At 40.5% G+C, this 24,705-nt stretch overlaps 2 pseudogenes; both read right to left on the bottom strand.

The window, feature by feature from the left end:
* Positions 1–18,024: 18,024 nt before the first annotated feature.
* LOC148936889 (uncharacterized) lies at positions 18,025–19,721 on the bottom strand (annotated as a pseudogene).
* On the bottom strand, positions 19,581–22,367 carry LOC148936888 (uncharacterized; annotated as a pseudogene).
* Between the last annotated feature and the right edge of the window lie 2,338 nt (positions 22,368–24,705).

Below are 24,705 nucleotides of genomic sequence, written 5' to 3'. Positions count from 1 at the left end.
AACTCGAGAGTTCTCGAGAAATCAAATAAAAAATTAAAATAAGTTTAAAATAATAGAATAATGCGCACCCTTGCAACGAATTGATGTACAAATCGGCAAGGATGCTGACTCCGATAACCGTGTCGAAACGCTGACGTATCAAACAACACAAATTTCGATATAAAGACGCACCGAAGCCGCATAACAGCGGATCTATAAAAAATGACTAAGTAATCAAGCGGCGCTCAGAAGCTCAGGCGCACAAGTAACGACGCGTAGATATTAGAAAAGTGTAATAGTGCATGACAGTTTGTGGGGTATTCGGAAATAACAAATATCCAAATTAATTAAATAAAGCTCTTTATTCCGTATCAATAGTTAAGTGCGTGGCTCCCTTTCTCTCTCTTCCGCCATTCTTCCTTAGTTGCGCCCGGAGCGGTACAACAAGCGAATCCGACGGAAGACTGGAAATGAAACGGCACAACAACAGGTATTGGACGAGAATTCAGAAGAAATAAATCCAATATATCGGCGATGATATGATAGGAGATATTGATCGAACAGGACGAGCGAAAGGAAGTGATAGACAGCGTGAGATGAATTTCTTACAGCGAGAAAAAGATCTCATGCAAAGAGAAATCGCGTTGTTGAGACGCGAAAATGAAATGTTACGACTGTCTCCTCGAGATGGCAGTACGTCTATATATTCGCGGCCGACGATGAATATTAAAAACATCAGTGAATTGCTAGGCGAATATCACGGATCAGACTAAGATTTTGACTAATGGAAGATGCAAGTTAATTTATTGAGAGCCACCTGTGAATTAGAGAATACATCAAGAGACTAGTGGGATCCAAATTAAGAGATAAGGCTCTGAGGTGTATCACTCCCGGAACAAATAGCTATGGACGTAGAGGAATTACTTCAAGAAATGAAGCCCATGTTTTACCAGCCATTGGGATGACTAGAGCTAAAAAGAAAGTTTGAAGCGCGAGAGTGGTAAAAAAATGAGTATTGCCACGAAAAACTAATTTTGAGAACTCGCTATGGTCGGAGAAGAGATGATCGATCACTTGATTGATGACATTCCATTGGAGTCACTTAGGCAAGGATATATTTTTTTTCTTCAGTGCAAGATCTTATCAAAGCATTTTCTAAAATTGCCTTGGGATCGAAGCACGGAGCTAAGAGAGACGCATCAATCTACAAAGCTATTAAATGAAAATCAGGAGGGGCGACACCCAAAACAGAAAATAAGAAAGTGATCAATGATATTCCCAAGACCAGTAGCTGAGGCGTACAGAGATGCTATGAGTGTAACGAGATATGTCATTACTCGAAGGGTTTGTTGTACCCCGGGTGGACTACAACGATAATATTAGGGATAGTCGGGTTCATTTAAGCCTAAGGAGTTGGGACTCCGAGCAGGATCAAAAGAATGTAAGGATAATCTTCTTGAATTCACTAACACACTTTCTTTATTTTAATTGATTTATTTAATAAATGCACAAATTCTTGAGATTAGTATTTCTTATTTTACACACGGTTAAATGTCGGTGGACGGCTCGGCGCGTATTGCGTTACTCTGGCGGCCGACGACCAAGTACATTACCTGAGATGCTGATAGTACGGCTCGCGTGAACTTCGCCGCGTTTTCGTAATATCTTGCGCGATGTTTATAATAATGATTCCGCACGACACGTTATTCTTGACTCTATCGACTCCGCCTTGTGTCATCAATTATATAGTCTGATCGGTGCCCGATCAGCATTCCGATCGATTGCGTCGATCGGTTGCGTGATATTGATTGATCAATATTACGCTCGGTTTGATCATCAAATTTAGGAATTTGCTGATAGGCTTTTCGCAATGTTCTCGCGTGATGCATTTCTGCGGTCTTTCGAAAGACTGGTCGCAATTTCGGCGGTCACACATTTGTGTCGTCTTTCGAATCTCTTTTCGAGATTCATGCGGCCTATTTTTATTATTAGTTATAGATCTGGCTACAGGTTGTCCAATACGAAGAAGGACATATCAAAGCCGAAAAAGAGCGAAAGCAAATTGAATTATTAAAGAATGACATTGAAGCAGAAAGCTCCTCAACAGAAGATGCCCGAAAAAACGAAGGCCAACACGAACAAGAAGAAGTCTGTTTTGTGGACATTAACGATGAAGTAAGCGACGACTTCCAAAGGATTTCAGGTAGAAGCGCGGGGTAATCAACAATTTTCAGGTATGACCAGGATTGACACTGGATGTTCAATTAGTTTAATTCAAAGCAGTATAGTAAATAATACATTTATCGAAAGAGCAGAACGCGAATGGGATAAGTATTACGGCATTAATCGATCAAAATTGAAAGTATTAAGGATAATCGAGACTAGAGTGAAACCGTTGGAGAATAAAACCCGTAAAATTGTTCTAGGAGTAGTATCAAAAGAAATCATGTTAATTTCATTGCTGCTAGGCCGAGATGCCCCTAAGTTATTCGGCCTGTTTTGAATAAATCTTGTATATGATAAGACCGTAAAATATTTAATATGGAAACTATAGATAATAGTCCAAACGGTAGTCTCAGGATTAATTGTAAAATATCACCGAATGATGTAAAAAAGTTCGAAACCATTTTTAGGGATTATTATGTACTATCGAAACGTATGTACGTCCTCAAGAACCAAGGCATGCAGTGGTTAATATAAATCTAAAACGTGCCCAACCTATTCAATTCGGTTCTCGGAGATTAAATTATTCCGATAAAGAAAAATTTCGTAAAATATTAGCCTCATTATTGGAACGAAAAATTATCCGACTTAGCACCTCTGAATTTGCTTCTCCCATTATTTTGACGCGGAAAAAAGCGGTGAAGTACGGATGTGTGTCGATTTTCGAGTATTGAACAAAGTCATTCGTGACAATTATCTGTTCTCTTTAATTGAGGATCAACTTGATATATTAAGAAGTAAATCTTTTTTTAGTAAGATCGATTTAAAAGATGGATTTTATCATATAACTATGGCTCCGGAGGCGATAAAGTATACATTGTTTGTAACATCTCTAGGACAATTTGAATTTCTAAAAATGCCTTTTGGAATAAAAATTGGCCCACAGCGATTTCAGCGATTTATCAGCGAGACAATAGTGGACGTCGTTAAATCAGATACGTGGTTATATATATGGATGACATCATGATCATCATGGAAACACTCATTTGACTTTGCTAAAAGAGGTTCGAAATATTGATTCAAAATAAATTCGAATTGCGCCTTGAGAAGTGCTTTATTCTATTTAATGAAATTGAATACTTAAAATACCATATAACCAGTGAGAGTATACGGCCTATTGATGGCAGCATACTGGCAATTCAGAAATTTCTCGAACCAAAGACGGTAAAGAAAGTATACAGTTTTATCGGACTCGCATCGTATTTTCGCAACTTCATTGTGAAATTTGCTTTGATTGCGAAATCTTTGTATAATCTACTGAAGGAAGATGCCGTCTTTAAGTTCGGAGAAGCCGAAAGAAACATTTTTGAGATAAACATTTTTGAGATACTAAAAAAAAAACTAATCAAAGCGCCGGTATTATCAATATACAATCCTAAATCATATTGTTGTACCCCGGATGGGCTACAACGTTAATTTTTAGAGATAGTCGGGTCCGTTAAGCCTAAGGAGTTGGGACTCCGAGCAGGATCAAACGAATGGAAGGAAATCTTCTTAAAATCACTAACACACTTTCTTTATGATATTTGATTTATTTAACAATTGCACAATTTCTTGGATTTAATATTTATATTATTTCTTTCACACACGGTTAAACGTCGGCGGGCGCGTATCGCGTTACTTTGGCGGCCGTCGACCGAGTATGTCACCTGAGACGTTGATAGTACGGCTCGCGTGAACTTCGCTGTGTTCGTGTAATATCTTGCGCGATAATTATAATAACGATTCCGAACGACACGGTATGTTTGATTGTTTCCCGACTCTGACTCTTCCTTGTGTAGCCGGTTATATAGTCTGATCGATGCCTGGTCAGCATTCTGATCGTTTGCGTCGATCGGTTGCGTGATATTGATCAATCAATATCACGCTCGATTTGATCATCAAATTTAGGAATTTGCTGATCAGCTTTTTCGCAATGTTCTCGCGATGCATTTCTTCGGTCTTTCGAAAGACTGATCGCGATTTCGGCGATCACACATTTGTGTAATCTTTCGAAAGACTTTTCGAGGTTCGTGCAACCTAATTTTGTTGCCATGCGGACTACTTTTATTATTGGTTGTAGGCCTGGCTACAACATCCCCCCCCTGTTATTAAAAGAAAACGGAGGTACGAAGTTTTCGCTTTTTACATAATTTTTGTTTTTTCCCCGATACATTTTTTTTTTGGTATAATCGTTTACTTAGAATCACATGCTTTTGCTTATTCTAACGGCGCGATTTACATTGCGTGCGTTATTGTTTCGTTTTGTTTTTTCTTCCTTAATACAATTATTATTGTTGCGATAACAATGATTATTATTAATGAGCTGCTAATTGATACTGGATATACAAAGTGTTTTTGTTGGAAAAAAGGTGTCTCGTTATTGTTTATTTCGTTTTTCATGTCATTTAATTTCTTTGTTAATTCTGTCAGGTCTGTTGCGTCTTGTATAACTTTTAATTTTAATTTCTCTGTCTTGTTTGCCTTGAAAGTTTCGCTTAGTAGTGTGATATTATATTTTGGTAGATATGTTTTTATTTCTTTTCCCTTATTGGTGCTTGTAGATTTTATTGTCGCGTCTGATGTGACTATTTTGCAATTGTCTGATAACGTTATTTTTCCTGTATTTGTAATGGTTGTACGCGTTTCTTTATTATTTTTGCATGAAATTGTAATAGTTTGTTTCGCTGGCGTGGAATATAGCCAAGAATATGAATTGCTTAAGGCTATCCATATGCTATTTTTTATTGTTATATATTTAATTTTACAATTATTATAACAATTGTTGTTTTCTATATATACATCTATTTCGCATAACGGGTCGGTTTTTACATTTCTTATTGGGAAGATTTGTTCGCATAAGTAATTTGTATTTATTTGCTTGCATTGTTTTAATTTTTTGTGAGTTAGTTTTGCGTACGTGTGTTTGTTAGTGTCCAAGGCGATTAATGGATTGTTCGTCTCAATTAATGCGGATATATTTTGTTTGTATGGTACCGGTAGTGGTATTACGTTTAATATTTCATATAGCGGAAGTGTAATTAATGGGAAATGTAGGATTGTGTATACGTTTGTTTTGTCGCAGTGCGCGCTCATTGTCGTTACTTTTTCTATTGTCTGCCAATCCTCTTCCCTTATTTTAAATGGGAAATATGATCCTTGTGGTATTTGCGTGATTGCTTCTTTAAGATTTTTTATTATTTCTTCTAACGGTATTAGTCGTGGGTGTAATATTCCACTTTTTATCGCCGTTAGGTATTCTAGCGTGTCTTTCGCGTTTTGTGTTACTGCTGCAAGTATTGCGTTGGTGATTATAAAATGTTCTTTTATGTTTTCGTTACTTATTTCTGTTGTTAGCGTCATTTCTAATTTTTTGATTGCATTAGCTAAAATGTTTTCGTTATTCTGAATTATTTCTTCATGGTTATTTATGTGCGCTATTGTCGCGCTTTATAATCTTGATTTGGTTCCTTATTATGTGCTCTGTCGTTTTTTGTTTGTTGTCTAGGATACTTAGTTGCTCATTGATTAATTTTCTATCTTCATTGTCCATTGTTCCAAATAATGTTTTGGCAATAGTTCCTATTCCATCTATTAGTCCTCTTTTCGTTTTTGTCTCTTGTGCTTTATACAGAGCGTTTATTCTTTTTATTAAGTGTTTTAACCGCTGATAATTGTTTTCAATGATGATATTATAGTTTTGACATGACCCCTTGTTTGTGAGGTGTAACATTGTGCATATATTTTGCGTTTTTTGAATGTATTCTTCTATTTGTTCTGTTCGCTTTTCAATTGGCGAAATATCTATTTTTATAATTATCTTCCAGAATGACTCGATTATGTTTAGTTTTCCTATTTCCTCGAAGTATATTCCGGGGTGATGCTCGAAGTTTTCTATTTCGAATGGTAATTTTTTCTCTTCTTCTCCGTTGGTCATCCATATCTTTATTCTGCAAAAATAAAAATTCTTATTTCTCCTGAAAATTTGTCGATGCTCGAATTCGGCGTTTTTTCTTTTTTATCCTGTTCCCAGGTGTAATATTACTTTATTCTGAATTTGTTATCTTAGTTAAACGATTCTCCTGTGAGTCTGTTGAGCTTGCTTTTTTACGACGTATATCGTTTCTCTTGGTGTCTTATTTATTATATCGGTGTGATCCTTCTAATATTTCATTTTTGCGATGAGCTCTCTGGCTGCATTTCGTCAGTTGTCGAAGTGCCTTCCTTGTGACACCATGGGTTCTCAAGGGAATTATGGTCGAGACGCGTCGCCGCCGATTTTCGACGATCGGGCCGCGGCGGAAGCGTCTGATGACGATTTCGATATTGAAATCGACGATAATGACGTTGACGAGTTTATGGGCCAGCCTGACGCTCAGGCCCATTTCCGACGCGTGCGCGAATGGTTGTCAATTGTCAACCGTTTTTACGACAATGGTACTTTTTATGTGTGTGGCGATTGCATCTGGTTCGCCACCGATGAGGCTCCTGGTCGGATTTTCGAGTTGCCGTGGTCCGTGGAGCTTTATGAGCTGCTCATATCCATGCCTGATGCTATATATATTTCCAGTGTGGTGGTGGAGGACGAGGAGCTGGAAGATTCAGACGATCCCGTCGAGGTGGCTGCTCAAGACGAGATTGATCTAGGGGATGATCCCGTGCAGGCGAGGAACCGCTGTCCTGGGGCCTGATGTGATGCATGCCTCGTACTACCATAATTTAGTTTGTAGTGTAGTTATTTAGTGTAGTGTAGTACTGTAGTGTAGTGTTTTCGTACTTTTGGATTATTTTTCGGACCTGGGATTTCTTCTCTGGTGAGTCCCAAAATTTTTATTTTCATTTTCCTATTATTTTTCTTATATTATTCTGTACTGTGTGCTTTTTTCTTTTTATTTCCTTTTTAATTTTCCACGAACGGTTTAATTCGGTTCGCGTGCACGTTTATCGTTCGGCGGCCCATTTTTATTTTATAATTTAAATCGCTTAATTTTTCTAGAATTGTGTAGGGTCCGATCCATAACGCGTCTAGCTTTTTTGATCTCCCTCGCCGAACTGTTTCGTCGTGTAGTAGGACTTTATCTCCTATTTCGAACGTGCGTATTTTTGTTTTTCTGTCGTATGTTTCCTTCGCTTTTTGTTTTTCTTCTTTTATATTTTCCTTCGCTATTTGATTCGCGGCTCGTATTCTTTCACGGAGTTCTTGCGCATAGTCATCGTATGTATACGATGATTTCGGTGAGCTAGTTAGGGCCGTAGGTAGTGGCGCCTGGTGCCCGTATACCAGTTCGAATGGCGTGAATCCCGTAGCGATGTGCGGTGTCGTATTATATGCGAACATCGCATACGGTATCCATTCGTCCCAGTCTGTCTGATCATTATTAATATAATGTCGTAAATATTCGGTTAATGTCCGATGTGATCTTTCGAGTGCTCCGTTTGTTTCTGGATGATAGGCCGTCGTTTGTAATTTGTGTATTTTTAGTAATTTGCACGTATTCTTAAATAATTCGCTTGTAAAATTTGTTCCTTGGTCGGTTAATATTTTGTCTGGAATTCCATATTCTAATATAATTTTTGTGACAAATTCTTTCGCTACTGTTGTCGCCTCTTGATTTTGTATTGGTATTCCTTTGCTAAATTTTGTTAAACTGTCCTGGAATGTCAATACATATTTGTTTTCCATCGTTGTTATAGGCAAAGGTCCTACAATATCTAACGCGCATTTCTCAAATGGTTTTGTTGGCGTATCTGTTATCATTAATGGTGCTTTAGCGCGTCGTTGCAATTTATTTTTCTGGCAATATTCACATTTTGAGATGTATTGCTCTACATCTCTTTTTAATCCTGGCCAGTTGTGGTGTAATCGTATTCTATTTATTGTTCGTTCAACGTCCTGATGTCCTCCTATAGGTGCGTTGTGATATTCATATAATATTTGTTTCTTTTCTTCTTCTTTATATTGTTTTTCTGACGCGACGTCGTCAGTTTGCTGCCCTTCTGTTATTGCTGCTACGTTACAGCTCAATGCGTCGGCGTTAGCGTTTGCTTTTCCAGCTTTATGTATTATTTCATAATCGAATTCTTCCAATTTTAATCTCCATCTGACTAAATGTGATCCGGGATCTGTTACGTTAAATAACCATATTAACGGTTTATGATCGGTAATTATTTTAAATTTTGTCCCGTATAAATAAGGTCTGATAATTTCTTGTTTCAACATTTCTTGAATCTGTTTATTTACTTCGTCTTTGTGTTTTTCCGGTAAACGATAAGGTCGTACGTTTACTGGTGACGAATCTGTTCGTACTGCTATTTCATGCTTAATCTTTGTTGTGCATGATAATGTATCCCCTTCTAGGTGGAACACGTCATTGTATTCGTGACATAATTTTAATATAGATTTTCGTTCTTCTTCATTTAAATGTTCTGTGCGCAAGGAATTGTTTATTTGCTCTTCTCGAGCTATTGATTTTGTCTCTTTATTTTTTGTCTGTATTGCGTTTACAGATTCTTGTATTATTTTTTCTTGTGTATTTATTTCTTCTATTATTACTTGTGGTACTTGCACAATTTTTTCTTCTTCTGTAATGTTTATTATACTTATTGGGCACGTATAATTTCGTGGTTCGACTAGGCAACATCCAATAAAAATTCCAGGTATCATTTCCTCTGGTTTCGTCAATCCAATTATATTTTGGTTAGTCGTGACTTGCACGATTGTTTCGCTGCGCGGCCCTAAGGTTACGCGCCTGTATGGGTACAGTCTGAATTTCGTATTTTGAAATTGTACTAAATTTATTCTTGGATTGAACGCAGTCATGTATTTCCAAATAAAATCTGCTCCTAGGATTGCATCGTATTCCATTGGCGCATTATCTCGCACTATGTATACGGGGTGTCGTATCTTTTCTCGCGACAGTTGCACCGTAATATGTGTTTTGCCCAATGTTATTATTTCATGTCCTGTTATGCCTGTTAGCTTAGTTTTTTCTTCATATATTAGGACGTGGTCTAGAACATGTTTCAGTTTTATTATTGTTGCTGATGCTCCTGTATCAAACAAGAAATTTATTTTTCTACCTTTGGCTTCTGCAATCGGTAATGTGATCGCATTTAATCCAGTGTTAACGAGCGGTGTCCCCTTGACGTGTGCCACGCGATACTCTGACGCGGGACGCGGGACGGTCGATTTATCTTCGCCAGTTTCGCTCTTTTTATTTTTAAAATTCTTCGCGGAATTTTCTCTTCGCGAATTCGAAAAAATTTTTCCGGAATTTTTGCTGTTTTCCGGTTTTCCATTTAATGTCCAACATTCGTGCCGTAAATGTCCTATCTTTTTGCAATAGCTACACTGTTTCTCAACTGTATTTATTCGTGGTTGCCTTTCTGGCTTAGGCAGAGTATATCTATTTGAAAAACGGCTAGTCCTACAATCGTATCCGTAATGACCGATTTTTCCGCATTTTTCACAACGCGGACTAGGTGTATGCGTTTTAAATACTGGCCGGTTTCGATAGGTTAGCGTTCGCATGCTAGGTCCTCGCGTTTTTTCTTCCGCCGTTGCTCCTGCGATTGCTTCCTGTATTGTTTGATATCGCTGCGATCGTACAATTAATTTAATTTCTTCATGTAAACCATTCTGGTAATTGTGGAGCGCCTGCTCTTTTATATTTTCTAAGATCGCGCGTTGCTGTTCGACCGTATGATTTTTTCCTTCTTCCATGGATTCGTATAATTCCATGGCTATATTTTCGGTTCGTCTGCCGAATTCTTGTGCATTCTCGTTTGCTTTTTGTTTGAGCGAGTTAAATTCGAGTTGCAAATGTGCGGTGCTTCGTTTGCTCAAATATTCTTTTTCTAATTCTCGTTTCAATTGTTCAAAGTTTATTATATCTCGCGTACGGAAATCCATCATAGCCTTGCCTTTGAATTTAGTGCAAAGAATGGCTTCTAATAGAGAATGTTCATCCGCGGGATGTATATTTTTTATCGCGTACGTACTTGCGTTTAGAAATTCGTACACGCGTCCTCGTGCCGTCGATCTCTGGGATCATGTTACGCGCGTCTTTCAGTGTGAGGAATGCCAGTGCATTTCCCGGCTGGTTTCGTATATCTCGATACGAACGTCCGTAAGTTAGATCTAACGGGTGCGGTAGAAAATCCTGAGATATTCTCGTTCGTTCGCCCATAGGCAATTGTGTTTGTTGTCTTAATCCGTTGACTTGCACACGAAGATCGCGTATTTCGTCCATTAACTCTCGAATGAGACTGTTATCGGGCGGTGCGTCGATTGTGACGCGGCGGTTCGTTCGACTTTCTTGCGGTCCATGTCTCTCGACCGAATGTCGTAATTGTAAAATTTCGTTGTCGATTTCATTCTGTTGTTCGACAGGTGAGTGAGCCATTTCGTTTATTAAAGATTGGTATATATTAAAAGAATTAAATAAGCTTCCGTCTCGTAGGTTTGTATGTATGTTTTTTCGCGCTTGTACGTGTGTGTTATTGTGAGAGTCGGTGTCGTTCGGTTCGAGCAAGCTGTAATCTTTTTCGTCGTATGGAAATTCGCGTTCTGTTATTACGTGGACGTCTTCGTCACTATCGTATTGTAGTACGCGGCGCACGTTATCGCGTATTTCTTTTAATTTTAATGCGTTTCTCGCGGTATTTAACGCGGAGATAGTATGCGGAAAGTTTACAGAATTATTTATTGACCGAGATTTTGGCCAAGTCGCATTTGCTACGCTGTCCTTTGCTGCGGACATTCGCCTTTTTAAAATATAATTTCTTGGACTTACATTAGTAGATAAATCGCATACGCTCGCATGTTCGCTGCTTGTGCTGGTGCGTCAATTGGCTGCGTGTAATAGTGCGTGTCGGTGAAGCGTCCTTGCTGCCTGGTATCGTTGTACACGGTCAGCGCTGGCTGGCTCTCGGTGCTCGTGGACTCTCTGGTCGTTGCTCCGCTGCCACTGGACACTCGTTGTCGTAGGTCGGCACTCTACTAATATTGCACTGTACACTTGACACAATTTCGTGGGCGGCTTATTTTTTGACGAGGCCTTTTCCGTCCGCCTGTTTTCTACAGGTCTTGTATTTTCTGCTTATTGAGAATTTGATTCTTCTGCCTGTCTATTACTGCAGGTCTTGTATTTTTTTTTTTTTGCTTATTGAGAATTTGATTCTTCTGCCTGTCTATTATTGCAGGTCTTGTATTTTTTGCTTATTGAGAATTTGATTCTTCTGCCTGTCTATTACTGCAGGTCTTGTATTTTCTGCTTATTGAGAATTTGATTCTTCTGCCTGTCTATTACTGCAGGTCTTATTTTGTTTGGGCGGCTTATTTTTTGACGGGGCCTTTTCCGTCCGCCTGTTTTCTACAGGTCTTGTTTCTTCAAGAAGAAGAAAAAAAAATTTTTTTTTTTTTTTTCTTCTGCCCGTAATGCAATGCATCGGGGCTTACTCGTTTGATTCTGCTGGCTTGATTAACGATGATTCTCTCAAGTTGTTCTTGGGGTTGGTTTTGACTATCCCACCGCTGCCACCAAAATGTTGTACCCCGGATGGGCTACAACGTTAATTTTTAGAGATAGTCGGGTCCGTTAAGCCTAAGGAGTTGGGACTCCGAGCAGGATCAAACGAATGGAAGGAAATCTTCTTAAAATCACTAACACACTTTCTTTATGATATTTGATTTATTTAACAATTGCACAATTTCTTGGATTTAATATTTATATTATTTCTTTCACACACGGTTAAACGTCGGCGAGCGCGTATCGCGTTACTTTGGCGGCCGTCGACCGAGTATGTCACCTGAGACGTTGATAGTACGGCTCGCGTGAACTTCGCTGTGCTCGTGTAATATCTTGCGCGATAATTATAATAACGATTCCGAACGACACGGTATGTTTGATTGTTTCCCGACTCTGACTCTTCCGCCTTGTGTAGCCGATTATATAGTCTGATCGATGCCTAGTCAGCATTCTGATCGTTTGCGTCGATCGGTTGCGTGATATTGATCAATCAATATCACGCTCGATTTGATCATCAAATTTAGGAATTTGCTGATCAGCTTTTTCGCAATGTTCTCGCGATGCATTTCTTCGGTCTTTCGAAAGACTGGTCGCGATTTCGGCGATCACACATTTGTGTAATCTTTCGAAAGACTTTTCGAGGTTCGTGCAACCTAATTTTGTTGCCATGCGGACTACTTTTATTATTGGTTGTAGGCCTGGCTACAACAATATACTAAACTACATTGTGATGCGAGTGCTCAGGGCAATTTTATTTCAACAGCAGTCGACTAAAAAATTACACCTAGTATTCTATTTTGGCAAGCGTACTACCGAGCCGAAGATAAGATATTATAGTTTCGAACTCGAGACCTTTGCTATCGTCTATGCGTTGCGCCGATTTCGAATTTATTTCCAAGGAATTTCTTTTACTATAGTCTCTGACTGCAACGCAGTAACCTAGATAAACGCGACATAAATGCTGGAATCGCGCGATGGAGTCTGGAGCTGCAGGGCTTTCGATTTCAAAATTGTGTACAGGCAAAGCACACGGATGAGGCACGTTGATGCCTTAAGCCAATCCTTTGGCATATTGGTTGTCGAAGACAATCCCTTTGAATGGAATCTTATGATCCTACAAAGTGAGGACGCGAAAATAAAAGAAATTGCCGATAAGTTGGAAAAAACAGAGGATCCCCGCTGCGAACTACAAAACGATGTAAAAAGCAAGGTCAATTCTTATTTTTTGTGCCAGAGAGGATGGAAAGACATGTTCTATTTAAATATCACAACAAGATAGGATATGTTGATATTAATAAAATTCTCGACACGATAAGAAAAGTTTATTGGTTCCCCAATATTAAGCAGAAATGCGACGAATATACATAATTGTTTAAAATGCATATCATTTGCCCCCCACTTGCGGTAAGACAGAAGGCTCATTATATCCCATTCTCAAGGGTAACTTTCTCTTTGAAGTCATTCATGTTGATCACTTTGGCCTAATGAGTAAACAAGTTTCTTAAAAAAATATGTTTTAATTATCAATGGATTCTCAAAAATTGTGCAATTACGTGCCACGAAAACCATCAACTCGAACGAAGCCATTAATTATTTAATTACATTTTTTCAATTACAGCACACCAAAGACATTAATTTCGGATCGAGATAGTTCTTTCGTTCAATAGAATTTGAAAGACTTTTTAAAGGAACGCAATATTAAGCATCTTAAAATATTGACTGTTTCACCACAAGCAAATGGTCAAGCTGAATGGGTTAATCGTTTTATAACTCTTATTATTTCTAAATTAAGCGATGACAACAATAGTAAGCAGTGGTACAAAATTGTAGGAAATTGAGTATGCTATCAATAATACCATCGTTAATAGGTTCAGATAAACCCCGAGTCACTTAATATTCGATATAGCACAACGAGGTAGATGTAGTGATAGCGTTCGTGAATTCGTGGCTGATCAATTAAATCGTCCTATCTTCGATCTTAATTATCTTCGGCAAAAAACTGCCGATCAATTATTGAAGACACAGCGCACTCAAAAGTTATATTATGATAATAGACATAAAGCTCCGCGAAACTATCGCATTGGGGATTTGGTCATGATCCGGAACTTTAATAATACGTCAGGAGTATTTAAGAAATTAATACTACATTTTCGTGATTCTTACAAGATGTAAAAAATCCTGGGAAATGATCGATATGTACTCGCGGATCCTCCGGGTTTCCAAAATTTCCAAAAACTGTATAATGGCATCTGGGCAGCTAGCAATATGCGCCTCTAACTCAATGTGCGCTAATCATATTATCGATTATATCTTTATTTTGTTGCATGTTCTAAATCTATTTGTTGTACTTCTAGAGAGCATTAATTCTTTGTTATATTTTATTTGTTTCCTCGATGGATTCTCGTTACTATCAAAATAGTTCATATGTTATTTTTCAATCCTAGGATAAGGTTCACCGTTAATCATACAATTAATTGTTATGTGGCGGTCACCGCCACTCTGGCCCAGCAACGAGCGCGCCGGCGCGCGCCGCCGCGCTGCCACGCGCCGACACCGTGGGCCCGCGCACGGGAGTGACACACGCTCGCCACGAGATGGCCAGCCGTCCGACCGTCTGTTCGTGCGCGGAAAGCCGTAGGGCCCGCCCGCGCACGAGAGTGATACACACGCTCGCCACGAGATGGCCACCCGGACAATCATCAACTCGTGCGCGGAAGACCACACGGCCGCTATATAAGAGCGGCCAGCAACCGACACTACCCCTCAGTGCGTTCTGAGGCCCGTACACGGCTAAAGAGTCACTGAGGTCCGACTGCTTGCGGTCAAATTACACGGCCTTTTGCAGCTGGCGTTACCGACCCTTCACAGGTCGTACTCTCCCCTCGGTGGCCGTTCACGCCATAGAGGGGCTCCTCACCTTCCGACGCGGCCGTTCACGCCGTGCCTCCTCTCGCCGAACTCTTCTCAGCGGCCGTTCACGCCGTTGAGCGGACTCTAGGCATTCCTGCCGAGAGGCACCCGAACGAGCCACCACCGCAGACATCGGAGGAAGGCCACGCCGCGGAGACGACGCCGGAGTACGCCGCCAAGGATCAGACTCCGCCACCACGTCGCAGCCACCTCTACACAGCCGCCGACCTCGCAGCCGCATCCGCCCGTGCCCTAGCGGCCTGCTGGCCGCCATCATCGCGGGGAGGCCTACCCTCGCCGCCAGCGCAGAGCGGACTTCACGGCTGGGAGGACGACGAGACGGCCAGACACCGACACCGGCGACACCGCGCCGACCAGAGCCCGCGCCGCCAGCGCGGAGGAGCGAACATCGCCCCACGGCCTCGGAGCGAGACCGTTTAGTCGAGCTGTTTGGCGCCCTCTCGACCTCCTCCTCGTCGGCCGACAGCCACACGTCCGGCCCAACATCGCGGACGCCACCGCGTCCGAGCGCAGCAGCTCCGCGGACTTGTCCGCCTACGCCGGGCCGCAGTATCCACTTTCCGGCCCGCAGGGACGCACGCGGCGAACCAATCACCCTGCAACGGGCGAGGTTCTCGCCGCAGATTGCGGCACATCGCTGCCTATCCGTCCCAGGCTTCACTGGACTACGACCGGAGCCCACCAGCACTCCGTGGCGCCTTATACCCCTTGACCTGGGGAGCATCACGCAGGAAACGCCCCGCCGAGACCACCGGCAGTCTTCGTTCCACGCCGCCTCTCAGACTGAGGCCTCGCCATCCATCGAAGCCGCTCTAACGACCCGAGCCAGGACGCCTCATCACGGCGGAGCCGGTGCCCGCGAGAAACGCGCACAACGGTACATGGAGGAACCACGCGCCCCGGTCACCACCGGAGGCACCTCGTATACGCGCAAACTCCCACGCCGCGCCATTAATGTACACGACGCTTTTCTCTATTAAAAATGTATAAAATGTACTCATGAGAATCGCCTATTTCTGGGAACCAGCACGAACAACCTTCCTTTCCCCATCGCCCATTCCGCTTTGTACTCGAGAAGCAGACAGCAGACTGGCTACGCCGGAGACTCAGCAGATTCACAACGTCTTCATTGGTGGATATACGAACCACCACATTGGTGTACACACAAACACCATAGTTAATTTCCGTTAATTTATGTTATATTTAAGCATTTGGATTTGGTCTCCAAACCCAAGTCAGATTGACCGAATTGTAGTTAGCTTTAGATTTGTACCGAGCATGCGCGATACGGACACTATCGAAACCGGTGATACTGATGCGCTGGGAAAGGGAGCGTGATAGCATACGACCCGCGTGAGTGTAATGTACGTCGCGTATGAAAAAATAAAGAGAGATTTTTCTTAATAAAAGTTGCTCTCTGATTCGTGTGTCCCCTATATCGTGTACGTTGGTATCGTGGAAAATCAGGAAACGACTAGGAATACCTTTACAGCATTTGCAATTTACTCATACTATATAACAATAAGTATAAACAGCAGTAGAGAGGGAAGATTATGTTATTGTTTATTTTATTATTATTTTATTTGTAAAAGAGCTTATAAATTGTAAATAATTATAATAAATATAGAAAAATAAAAAGAAGTATTTTATAATTTGTTAGTTTTAGTATTGGTGATATAATGAGTAAAGACATAAAAAAGATTTTTTATTACAGGGGCATGATACTATAGCAATAGGTTTACTTTTGCAATATTATTATTAGCTATTAATTAATTCATATTTCCTTTATTTTTAATGAATAATTTTTAAATAAACAACACAAAATATTGATTTAAAAATATATATATGAAGTTAAAAATGTTTTTTCGTTTTTATTAATATCTTAACAAATTATTTTGTATACAAATAATGCAATACAAATAAAGTATCAGTATAATTAAAAATAAAAAATGGTCATCTAAGAATGATATAAAACTTTGTTTTATGATAGCAATGTGTCAGAGACGAAGTCAATGTCCTCATACAAGCAAATAAAGGAAAACTTACTATGTCAGCATTAAATAATGTTTTATTTGAAAAGATGTTTGAAAGAATCGGTTATTGTAATTGCGGTTATATCTTAAGGGAAGTATCAGAAATGTTCCTCGATTTTAATGAGTTTCGAATATGTTAAAACGTGAACAAAAATAAGAGTTCATTTTCCAAAAATGCGATTTCGGAAAATAACTTTATTATATACCATTGTATTTAGCATAAAATACTCTTGAATTCATGTCCTTATAAAAATTAAAACATTTTTTTAAATTAGGGGGAGGGAGTGGGAAGGCTAAAAAATATAACATTTTAAAAAAATTCGAATACATTGTTGTAATGTATTCGATACATTATCGAATACATTACATGTATGACCCGGTTGTAACAACTCGTAATACAACACACCAATCCCACCAGAGCAAAATCTTCTTGGCGTGGATATTAGGCTTTGGCGTCGATGTCGAAGGTTGACCAGGGTCAATCCATAATTTTCTACGTTTAGAGTTATCATAAAGAATCCACTTTTCATCGCCTGTAATGATTTTGTGCAGAAAATCTTTTTTCCGGAACTTTGAAAGCAAAGTAAGTGCAGTGTCGCGCCGACGATTTTTGTTGTCTTCGGACAATTCATGCAGAACCCATCTGCCTTCCTTCTGAACCTTTCTCATCGTATGTAAACGTACGGAAATGATTTGCTGCGTAACGCCAAGCTGTTCTGCAAGCTCCTTTTCAGTTTGCGCAGAGTTTATATCCAGCAGTGCTTGCAATTCGTCCGTTTCAATCTTTTGAGAGCATCCAGTACGCGGTTCATCTTGAAGATTGAAATCTCCTTGGCGAAATTTTTGATACCAACTTTTACATGTAGTATGACTTACAGCGTTCTCTCCATATGCAGCACAAATCATTGCAGTGGCTTCAGCAGCATTTTTCTTCAGATGAAACGCGAAGTGGATGGAAAATCGAATATGCTCTTTTGTTATTGCCATCGTGAACACTACTGATTTTTGAGGTGCATCAAACGTGCCAAACCGTGGCATTTTAGAAGGCCAAATGTCAACGCTTTAAAACCGCAAAAGGGCGGGAAGATATATAAAATTTAAATTGTTATTTCGGTTGTATGAAATCTAAAGCTCAGAACTTTTTTGTACACCTAATAAATTACTAAATTCACAAATTATTAATTTAGATGAAGAAATTATATAAAATTATGTCATATTAAAATGTGAAACACTATATATATAAGTATATAAGTATATGTATCTACTAACAAACCTATTTTCAACATATATTAAAATTAACTTGGTCTGGACATATGTCAGTATCAAGTTCGGAACCGTTCTAGTCAATATTTATTTTTATTTTTCAGGAAACTCATTATTATTCAAAAATTATCTTTATCTGTTATATGGTATTGTTTGCGAATTAGCTAAATTGTCACAAAAATGCTGGGACTGCGAGCGAAAAAGATTCCTGTAGTCTATACCGCGATTCACTTAGTTTATGTCACAGATTTTACTATAACCATCATTATACACGCGGAACGAAGATCAAGCTGACATAATGATAAGTCTGAGCTGAACATTGTATTAAAACCTTGGAAAGGTTGAGAGAATGTTCTTCAAGTGAACTGACCAAACGGAGAGGTGCGAGATTACAGTTATATTTGCCGGCCACGTGAACATCACGTGGTGAGCACGAGCGCGACATGGTGCTATATCCTTTCAATGTCCGGCAGCACAGTGATTTTGATACTTCAATCCGGATGAGGGCTGATAGTACAGCAGTCTTGATTGTTCACTCAAAACGATGCACAACAGAAAAACACCAAGATAGCCGAAACGAAACACTCTCGAAGGACGAGCGTTGCACAAGATGCCCATAACGAGAGTGATGTAATGGGCGAGCGCACAAGAAAAGTGTCGGAAACGCCTCAGGCGGCCACCTTCCACGCTCATGCATAATGCATGTATCCGTGAGGTGCCGCCATCTGATAATGAAACCCCCGCGCGCAACCTTTTTCGAGAATCTAAATTCATTCTCGAACATTCCGCCCGTCATCAGCAAGTTTTTGCTGATGTTGATCTTCAGAATGAGCTGGCAGAAATGCGAGTTTGGCGATGAGTCGAATAAGTGTTGTGACTGTCTTGAGCGTGACAATCCTGAATCCATCCTTTCCTGGATGCAACTCTAGAACCCTTGCTAGAGATCACTTGCTTGGTAGTTTCTCATCAATAAGTAGAACTAAAGACTCAACTTTGATGATGTTGGATGGGTGGTGCCACTTAGAGATGGATTGTTGCCGTTGCAGATAGTGTGCTGATCATTGAAATCAGAATTGTTGAATGAGTTGCCACCTAGATAGTCTTGAAGAGGACAGGTCAAGTAGAGATGGTTCTGGAATCGAGTTGAGAGGAGCTCCAATGAGAAAATAATCGGGAGGAGAGATGTCTTCAGGGTTATCACTGAGCGGTTCAAGCGGTCGAGAGAACCGCTTCTATTTAAATGAGAAACATTGAGAACTCTGCATAGGTGAGCAGAGTATCTCCAATTGTTCCATCGAAGATAGAATTTGATAGATTTCACAACAGCTTCCCATTTGCCATCCATATGCTGGAACGTGCTGGATGTTGAACTTCTAAATTGGTGCCGCTTGTTGAGATAGATGAAGTAATCTTGTGTTCTGCAGAGCTATCGGTGAAAAGTTTCTTGAGAGCCGCGTCTGCTCCTATGAAATTGGTTCCGCAATCCGAATAGAGAGTGTGAGCTGCTCTTCTTCTTGAGGCAAATCTTCTGTATGCAGCTAAAAAATCCTCCGTTGAGTAGTCGTTGATGACCTCTAGATGAGTCGCAGACGTTGCGAGACACACAAATACACAGTTCCAACCCTTGTGTGTTTTAGAACCTCGACCCTTCCACGCGTTGAGCTACACTGATCCTGCGTAGTCCACAGTGTGCAAAAAAGCACATGAGGGCATCAGTGCGAGAGAGAGCTGATCCATGAGCTAATGTGCACGAATTCCTCGTTGTCGAGCGCAGACTATACATTTGAGTATATGAGATTTAGAACTGAAAGTTCTAGAAGTTCTCCCAATTATTCAGTAGGTCTGACGGATTTTAGCAAGCGTCAGTTGAGTGCCACTATGAAGAATTGCCTTGTGAGTATCGTCGATGATGAGAGATGAGAGTTACGTTGCAGGATTGCTGGATGCCTGTGTCTTGGTAGTTGAGAGTTCGTGAGCTTGAGTCTTCCTCCAACCCGAATGATGCTTTGTTTGATGAATGCTGTTAATCTGGAAAAGGCATGAACGGATTGCAATTGATCCATAGTTGAGCATCTTGATCTCATGAGAGAAATATGCTGCTTGAATTGCCTTGATTCAGACGAGTTTAGCTTGTTCAATATCTTGTGTGGGAATGATAATAGTTGAAAGAGAGCTGAGCTTTCGCTTGAGTCTGCATATCAGCCTGGAACAAAGTGCTGTGATTCTAAGCAATTTATTGAATGATGAGTACCTGTACACTAAGTCCCAATAATATGCTGGTGCTGGGACAGCAGCAAGCAATGCCAATCCAGAACGAGCCTCCATGTTAATGAGTTCTGGAGAAAGTTCTGAGCTGGCCAGAACTCTTGAGACTGAGTAAGTCTTGAGGTCCAACACAATGTATGAATGATCAGTTAAAACACGAGGAGCGCAGTCTGCTGGATTCATAGCCAGCTGGCATTTGTTGACAATTGTTGGATTTGGGCCACTCTGTTCCTGACGTAATCCTTTCAACGAGATGCATGAGATTTGATCCATATGAGAGTGACTTGAGAATCCGTCCACAAATGAGTTGAATCCACCTTGAGTTTAAGTGTGGCTTCAACATGAGACATGAGCTTCGCGAGAAGCAGCGCCGCAGTAAATTCTAACCTGGGAATGGTTAGTTTTTTGAGTGGAGTAACCTTAGTCCTTGAGCACAAGTGACGTCACAGAGCCAGTGGACGGTGAGCTGACAGTCAAATAAATGACTGCTGCCATGGCAAGTTGAGATGCATCCGAAAAACCATGAAGTTTCACTTTTGAGTAGCTCCATGTACCAAACTATCGTAGAAACCGAGATGCTAGTTAGCGATCTGAGCTCGGCCCTTATTGCCGACTATTTGGAGCTGAGAAGGGCTGGTAATGGATCGTCTCAACCTAGAATGTGTAACCAGAGCTCTTGCAAGAGCATCTTTGCCTTGATGACGACCGGAGAAAGAAAACTAAGCGGATCGAATATCTGTGTCACTTCAAATAAGATGAGGCGTTTCGTGAGTTTACCTGGCTGATCATTGACTTTGGATGAGAAGATGAACTTGTCTTTTTGAGGAAGCCAACTTAATCCGAGTAATTTGGTTGCGCAGCCGTCAAGAGTTGACTTTGATGAGTCGTTGGATAAGACTGCTGAGAATAGTTCTTGATTTGTTGCATGTCATTTTGCGAGTGGAAAACCGCCCGCGTTGCGATCAATGACTTGTTAAGTAATAGAGATGAGTTGGTCAATTGTATCTGCACCTCCGAAGATATCATCCATGTATTGACCATAGGTGAATGATGGTATAGCAAGCAGGTAAGAATATTCTTCATCTTCAACCAGTTGAAGAAGAACCCAAGTGGTTAAGAAGCAGCCTTTGTTCCATACGTAACCGTAGTCAGCTGGGACGAGACTTCATTGAGCTGATTATCTATCCAGAGGATGCGTTGAAGATCCCAATCTTCTGGATGAACTCTCACTTGTCGATATATTTTAGTGTTGTCTGTGGCGAATATGTGCCGACGATAGCAAATCCAGATGAGAATGTCCATAATATTAAGCAGCAGATTTGCTCCAGTATGCATGATGTTATTGAGAGATTTCCCTGATGTAGAGCTTGAACCGTTGAACACAACTCAAAATTTAGTGGTTGAATTATCGACCTTAAATATTCCATGATGAAGCAAGTAATAAGGAAGATGAGGAGACGAGCACTTCGACGAAGAGCCACTCAAGACCTTCAACCCTCCTGATGCCGAAACATCATGTGCCAAGGTCATTCTGGGAGCTTGATCGTCTCCGTTAACTCTTCTTATATGATTAAGTTCTTCATACTCCCTTATGAAGCTTCTATAGAGTTGGCTGTATTCTTCACTTTTGTTGAGTCGATGTAAAGTCCTTTGTAAATTTGATATTTCGAGGCAATCTGATAAGAAGAGCCTAACGTTGTTGCAGATGCAGTTTTGAGTAGAATTCGCACTATGTATCGTCCAGATGAGTTTCTTGAATGAGTAATACGAAAATGAGTCTTGCATTCTTCGTCTTCAGATGATAACTAAAAATGATTATTGATAGGTAACTCTTCTTGAACCCAAAATTTGATGAGTAATTCCTTGATGTCATTCTCTTGTTGAGCAGAAACTTGATTAGCAAATCTAGTATGTGAATGAGACGTATTGATCGGCTCTATTATCCAACCGAAGATTGAAAAAGCTGAGCAATTGGATCGATGGATGATGTTTGATATCGGATTTGATAACTGACCCATAAGAGTCCGCACCGATAATGATATCAATCGGACGACGATGGTAATATTCTGAATCTGCAAGACATAATTTCTTCAGGTGTGGCCATTCCTGAGTTGACTTTGCTGGAAGGCATAATTGACGATATAGTTCTTAGAATATGAGCATTGATCTTGACTGTGTCTTGAGAAGTTAAAGAGTCTAATTGTAATTGCACGACGCCAAGAGTTTGAGTTGACCTTGAGTCTTGTTGTGCGGGTCGTTTCGGTGGATCGGTCAAGGAGTCGGCGGGGAGGAAGCACTCACCACTTCGTTTTAATTTCAATAAATTTTATTAACACTTGATACAGTTTGTCCTTTTTAATTCGGACCGCGACAGACGTGACGGCACGGCGGATCTCGACGAGTCCTCTCCTAGTATCGGTCTTCCGTTTTTATCCCTGTTCCAGGCGGCCGGTCCTTGCCGTGTCATCAACATGTTCGTCAGCGTTCGCGGTATATTTCTGGGTCGCGCGGCGGTTTTCCGCGTAAGGACCGCGCAACCCGGTTAACAGTTGCTTCACGTGGAACGATTACACAATATTTGCGCGATTAGCACGGTAGCGTTGGTAATCGCTATCGCTTGGTAAAATAATAATTCGTCGGATAAAGTATCGCTTGCCGCAATCCGCTTTGTCAGCGGTGAGCGTGATTGCGTTCTCGGCGCTCGCGACATCCCTCCCCCTTTGATGGAAGGGAACCATGGGGGTTCGGCTTCCATGTGTCCCTTACTTGGCGCTCGCGGCATCCCTCCCTCCCTTCGATGGAAGGTGATCTTACTTGTTAGTTTACACATGTTGTCGCATAACTGTAATATAATCGTGTGCTTATGACTAATATAACATAGCATCGTCGCGGCGCCTCTGTGCGGTCTCGCTTTTCTTTTGCTTTTTATTTTTGTTTTTGTTTGTGCGCCATGTTATTAATCCTATTATAGTTATTATTACTACGCAGGTGCCTGTTCCCATAGAGTATACAGTGTATTTATTTTTGAGTAAGTTATAATCGCTATCTTCTAGAGTTTCTCTTATTTCTTCTAGACTTATGCTTAACTTGGTTAAATCTACGGGGTTCTTAATTATTTGTCGTAACGTGTCGGTTTTCGCTAGCTTATTCTTATCGGTGTCTTTATTTCTAATGTTATATTGTATTCGGGGAGGTAGTTTTGAATATATTTTATTCCCTCAATTTTTCATGCTTTTAATATTACGTTTGATGTGATTAGTTTGCAATTATCTTTTAGTTTTATTTTTCCGGTTTCTTCTAATATAATTTTCTTTTCTATTTGCTTTTCGCACTTAATGCTAATTTCTTGCTTCTGTGCCGTGGAGTAGAGCCACGCTTGCTCCTCCGTCAATGCTATCCACAACGGTGTGTTAGATATCATATGATTCTTTTCGCAGTAATTGAGCTGTCCCGGTGTATGTGTATATATTTGCACCTCGCATGGTGCTGTTGTTTCCGCATAATATGTCGCGAAGTTCTGTTCGCATGTGTATGTGTTTGTTTCTCGTATGCAGCGTTCTAACTCTACTTCCTCTAGTAATTTGTAGTGGTGATTCTCTTTATCTATAGCTAGCAAGGGATGGTTTATTTTTATGTAGGCGAATACATTCGCATGATCGTGTACTGGTAACGGTATTGCTGTAACTAGTTTAAATGTAGGGTATGCTACTACCGGAAATCGCAAGATTGTGTATATGTATGGACCATCTGAATATGCGCTAAAAGTGATGTATGTGTGTATGGTCTGCCAGTGCTCAATCTGGATTTTAAAAGGAAAGTGTAATCCCATTTGTAATTGTGTAGCCGCTTCTTTGAGGGCTGTTATTATATGTTTGATGGGTAGTAGTCGTGTCGATATCATTCCGTTTTTCCCGTATGTCAGGTAGTCTATTACATTTTCCGTGTCCTTCGTTAAATCGTTCATTATCGTTGTCAGGATTAGTAAGTGTTCGTCTACGTCTGCCTATAGTGTTGACTCGGTCAATCGTTGTTCTAGTCGTTTTGTCGCACTCATTATCAGATTTTCATTATAATTTAGAGTATTTTCTAATTCGTCCAAGTGCGCTATTGTGGCGTTGATTACTTTTATTTGATTTGCTACTGCGTGCTACAGTACCTTGCCGTTTGTTCGTAACGTTTGTAGTTGCTCGTCTATTAGTTTCTGATCGTCGGCGTCCATTGTTCCGAATAATATTTTGCTGACCGACCCGACCGCATCTAGCAGTCCTCGTCGTTTGTCAGTCGTTTTGTATAGCGTTTCAACTTGTGTCAACAGCGTGATCAATTTGGTGTTTTTTCTTTCTATTATCCTCATAATGTTTCGGCAACCTAACTGGGCGTTGCCTATTACTTTTCGGCACTGTATTGCGGTTTCCTCCATATAGTCTTGCAATTGCTGATGTCTGATCTCTAATTCTTTTGCGCTCAGTTTTATCACTAATTTCCATGCCGATTCAGCCTGT

Source organism: Pogonomyrmex barbatus, unplaced genomic scaffold, assembly GCF_055798465.1.
Source record: "Pogonomyrmex barbatus isolate J1 unplaced genomic scaffold, ASM5579846v1 scaffold19, whole genome shotgun sequence".
In the NCBI taxonomy this organism is placed as follows: domain Eukaryota; kingdom Metazoa; phylum Arthropoda; class Insecta; order Hymenoptera; family Formicidae; genus Pogonomyrmex; species Pogonomyrmex barbatus.
The sequence above is the reverse complement of the archived record's forward strand: the minus strand, read 5'-3'. Positions and strand labels throughout refer to the sequence as shown.